The following is a 5,480-nucleotide window of genomic DNA, read 5'->3' as shown; positions in this document are numbered from 1 at the left end:
CCGGCTCCTTCATGACTAATTTTTTTTTAAATATGTGTAGTATTCTGTGACAACTGATGTAAGGCTTAAAAGATATATTTTGTCACAAACTCACAAACCGAATCTGTAGATCATAGAGGAGATTCAGGATATGTTTACCTTTTCATGTCTTATGCCAAGAAGTTCCAAACTATGACTTAATGCTCGACTGCAACTGTACATTTTTGCATGGGTCCTGCCAATTTTATTAACAAAAAGTGTCTCTTTAATCTTCTGCATGCTTAGGATTCAAAATGGACACATGTGGAACATCTCGCAATACTTCAGTTCACATGTGTAGGTTCGGCTGAGAGGATTCAAACTGAATACTCAAACTGTAATGGTGTGGAGGAGAGGGTCTACCTTACAGTTACTCTTGAATTCGAAACAAGATCAGGAGACGGGGTCGCATGGGGCATGACAATGGCTGCAAGCTGTAGCGCCACTGCCTCGAGGAGATGTAGGACGGTGGCTGAGGGTATGGAAGTCAGAAGTGGATGTTGTCGTTGTCACCGGCCACCACCACCCACGCTCCTCCCGCCTCATCCTCACCTCCCCCGTTACCAAGATCTTCGCCGCACCATGCAACGTTCTCACCCGCCTACTCCCTTCGGGATGTCATCTACTCCCTCCGTCCCAAAATTCTTGTTTTAGATTTATCTAGATACGGATGTATCTAACACTAAAATGTGAATAGATACATCCATATGTAGACAAATGTAAGACAAGAATTTTAGGACGGAGGGAGTACAAAGGACCTACAAATAAAAAAGTCAGATGTAGAATAAATTGGAAGTTGCACATGAAGGAACCTGTCTTACAGCCATTCGAGCCCCTCGAAGTGACGCATGCCCTGAGCCCCTCCCAACCGAGAGGCCCCAATTGAAACTGGTCAGATGTCTGTACGCACCTCCAGCTGGTTGCTCGACGTGGCGGATCTGGCGACGGTGCGCCCGTGAACTCCAGATATGGCTTGAAAAATCGGGTACATGCTTCAAGGATGTAGTGCGCCACTGATTTAGGGACGGAGCTCGTCGCCGGCTCGAGAAAAAGATGCTCCCTGCTGCGCCTTTAGGGAATACAGGAGAAGGAGGACAGCGGAGGGCAAGCGTAGACTGAGGCGCCGCTCCGGCAGGGCGGTTAAGGGGCTGCGAGATGAAGACCATGGCGGCGGCGGCGCACCTAGGGCCGGCGAAGGTAGGTCGTGCGCGAGAGTGAGAGAGATTTTTTTTTTTTTGAGAATTCTCGCCTGCTTTATTTATTCAGAAGCAATTGTCATAGGTACAAGATCGGGATCATGAGGATTGCCCAACCAAACATGTCTACCTATATCTAGGTTGCAAGCAAATTTGGCGAGATTATGAGCTTCAAAATTGAAGTTCCTGCGCTCGAAAACAAAAGAGCAAGTAATAAACTATTACAATGGTTCATTATTTCATGCACCAACGATGCATTGGGGCCTCCTGTACCCCTGTTGATATCATTAACCGCTTCTTGGCAGTCCGATGCCACGTGAATCTTCTGCTGTCCTAGGTCATCTGCTAGAGCAAGAGCTTCCCGGCATGCATATGTCTCCAGGGTTAGAGGGTCCGTCATACCATAATAAACCATAGCCGAGGAGCCCAGATAGTGCCCATCCTGGTCACGGCAAAAGGCAGCAACCGCTCCTCCTCTCCGTGAGCGACCCACAGCCCCGTCAACATTAATTTTTGCAGAGCCTGTAGGAGGAGGAAGCCACCTTTTCGGTTGTGGTGGTGCAGGTACAGATTGTTCGCGCACTCTTCGCACAACTAAGTGACCTAGCTCATCGATGTAATTATTTATAAACGAAGCCGTTTGCTGGGGGTTCTGGAATATAGATTCATAGATAGCCTTCCTCCTCGCAAACCATATAGACCATAGTGTGATGACCATCCTTGTGAAGCTAGCTTGGTCCAGTTTTTCATATAGATCAAACAGCCATATTCTTGCGTTGGATTCATCATTTTCAGCCATGATTGACACCAAGTTTTCCTCCGAAAGAGCCCACACGCAGCGAGACATCGTGCATGCTACCAACGCATGTCTCCAAGAATCCTCACATCCACACAACGGACAAACTTCTCTCTCTGACATGTTTCTTCTTTTCAGGACATCCGTTGTAGGGAGTGAGTGATGAGCTAACCTCCAAAGAAAGATCCTCACCTTCGACGGGATTTTAAATTTCCACAAGGAAGTCCATGCTTTTTCGTCCTTATCGGTGTGAGATGTTCCGCTACTTCCATTTAACCACTCCTCCCTCTGTAATTTTGTCTTGAGCAAAAACTTATAAGCCGAACTGACACTAAATTTGCCTTTCTTATCCGGATACCACGCCCAAAAGTCCTCAACGTTGCGGGTGCATACCGGAATCTTCAATATGGCCTCAGCATCTATAGGCAAAAACACGGACCGGACCAAACCCTCATTCCATGAGGCTGTCGCCGGGGAGAGCAGCTCCGAAACGTGCCTGGGAGGGTGAGGAACCAACGAGACAATAGGCCGTGGCGTCATCTCCTTCGGAATCCAGTTATCCATCCAAATCTCCGTTGATTGCCCATTACCAATCCGACGAATGAGCCCCTGCCTCAACAGATCCCGTCCTTCCAATATAGCCCGCCAAATCTGAGACGGCCTTGATCCCAACTCCGCATCAAGAACCGAATTGTTTGGATAATATGCGGCCTTCACAATTCTTGCGCTCAAACTCATTGGTTCTTGTAGTAGTCGCCAGGCTTGGCGAGCCAACAGGGATAGATTGAAAATCTCTAGATCCCTGAATCCTAGCCCGCCTAGATGTTTAGGACGTGTCATCACATCCCAGGAAACCCAAGCCGGCTTACGTTGTCCCTGTTTGCACCCCCACCAAAACTTCCTGATTATGGATTTTATATGATCACATAACCCTCGTGGGAGTTTGAAACATGACATCGAGAACACCTGCTGATAGGCATTTGCTCATCCAACCTTTGACCTTGTCCCAAACTCTGTCACTCAAATATTTGAAAGTACCCTTTTTTGAGTGGCCCACGTCTGTTGGCAAACCCAAATATCTGTCGCTCAATGATTCATTAGGGACCTGCAAATGGCCTTTGACCGCAGCACGTACTATCTCTGGGCTTCCCTTGCTAAAAAAGATTGAAGATTTATCTTTGTTGATCCGTTGGCCTGATGCCAAACAATATGTATTCAACAGGTTTGATACTGCTTCCGCTCCATCAACACTCGCCCTAAAAAACAGCAGGCTATCATCCGCGAATAAAAGGTGATTCACCGCCGGAGCCGACGGTGCCACCTTAATGCCGCTGAGCTGGGATGATTGATTTTGGGATTTTAAGAGGCACGATAGGCCCTCTGCTGCTAACAAGAAGAGGTATGGAGAGATTGGATCTCCCTGTCGAATCCCCCTCGTAGGATGAAAAGCTTCTGACTTCACACCATTGAACATAACTGAAAAAGAAACTGAGCTCACCATATTCATCACAACTGAAACCCATGGTGCCGCAAAACCCAACTTCTCCATAATCGATCGTAGGTAGGACCACTCCACTCGATCGTATGCCTTCATCATGTCAAGTTTCAGTGCTGCAAAACTGTTATTCTTTGACTTGTTTTTCTTCATAAAATGCAAGCATTCATAAGCCGAGATTATGTTGTCAGTAATGAGTCTTCCTGGCACAAAGGCCGACTGCTCCTCCGAAATTATCTCCGGAAGAATTAGCTTGAGGCGATTTGCTAGAACTTTCGAGGCGATCTTGTAAAACACGTTACATAAGCTTATGGGCCGGAACTGAGATAATAAGTTTGGATTGGATACCTTAGGAATAAGGACCAGAAGGGTGTCATTCAGACATGCAGGGCTCTCCTCGCCCCTAATAATGGCCAGTACTGCTCTCGTGACAGCTTCTCCACATACATCCCAGTGTCTCTGGAAAAAGTGTGCCGGAAACCCATCTGGACCGGGAGCTTTTGTAGGAAACATTTGGAAAAGAGCGGTCTTAACCTCCTTCGCTTCATACGGAGCCAACAATGCTGCATTCATTTCCGCCGTAACCTTCGTAGGCACATGCTGAAGAACGTCCTGCACCCCCTCCACTCCCTCCGAAGTGTACAGCTGTTTATAAAAGTCCAAAGCCATCTGCTGCATCTCCGTTAACTCCGTGGTCAATTCTCCATCTGGTTTCTGCAAGGCCTTTATCAGATTCTTCCTTCTCCGCATGGAGGCGCGCATGTGGAAAAAACGAGAGTTACGGTCCCCCTCAGCTAGCCACTGGACACGAGACCTCTGTCTCCACATCAACTCTTCACGCAAATAGAGCTCGACTAGCCGGTCGTTAATTTTGATCTCCGCATGAGAAGGTCCGGCCCTTGTTATGTCACTCCGAAGGCGATCTAGCTCTTTCTTGAGGCTTTGTATCTCTCCTCTCACACTACCGAAAGTTGATCTTGACCATACGCCAAGGTTACTTGCTAGGGCCTCGAGTTTTGCGCGAACTTCACTCACCGTTTGATTAAGGCCGTTGGGCTCCCAAGCTGCATCCACCGTGGGTTTCAAATCAGGGTGGGTGTCCCACATCACCTCGTACCTGAACTGCTTCGTCTTCGGTCCTCCGCTTGGTTGGGTTAGCTGCAGTAATATGGCAGAATGATCAGATGTCGCTGATGTGACATGATGGACAGCCGCCTGTGGGTACAGACCACACCAGTCCACCGATCCCAAAGCTCTATCAAGCCTGACTCGCGTATACGATCCGCCTGTTACTCTTTTCTCATAAGTCCACTTGATGCCCTTGTAGCCAAGGTCGAGTAGACCGCAAACATCTACCGCATCTTTGAAGCCCTGAATCTGTGTCTGACTTCTCGACCCAATACCATCATGTTCATCATGCTTCAGAACTTCATTGAAGTCCCCGATACACACCCACGGCATATCTTGGAGAGCTGCCAAATTTTTCATCGTATTCCATGTGTGATAGCGAAGATGGGTCTGGGCTTCTCCATAGAAACAGGAGAGCCTCCACGGTTGATCCCCTAGACCTGTCACCTTTCCATCTATGTGGTACTTGGAGTAACCCAAAATATCGATGTTTATTTCATTATTCCAAAACATAGCTAAGCCTCCACTCCTACCGGAGGCATCAACAGCAAAAGAACAATCATAACCTAAAGAACTTTTTAAGTTTTCAGCTCTCTCCCCACTTATTTGGGTTTCAACTATACAAAGCACTTTAGGGGCAAACTTATTCGCGAGTTCGCGAAGTTCTTGAACTGTCGGGGCGTTGCCAATCCCCCGGCAGTTCCAGCTTAGAAGATTCATTGCGTTCGGCGGTCCTCCGTCACGGAGGCCGCCGCTCTCGCGTCCGAGCTCTTTACCCCATTGGGGTTCTTCTTCACCGTATCAGCCAACCCCTCTTTGTCATTTGAACTTGCTGGCTTCCCCAACT

This window comes from Triticum aestivum, chromosome 6B (genome assembly GCF_018294505.1).
Source record: "Triticum aestivum cultivar Chinese Spring chromosome 6B, IWGSC CS RefSeq v2.1, whole genome shotgun sequence".
Classification (NCBI taxonomy): Eukaryota; Viridiplantae; Streptophyta; class Magnoliopsida; order Poales; family Poaceae; genus Triticum; species Triticum aestivum.
This window is presented reverse-complemented; position numbering follows the sequence as displayed.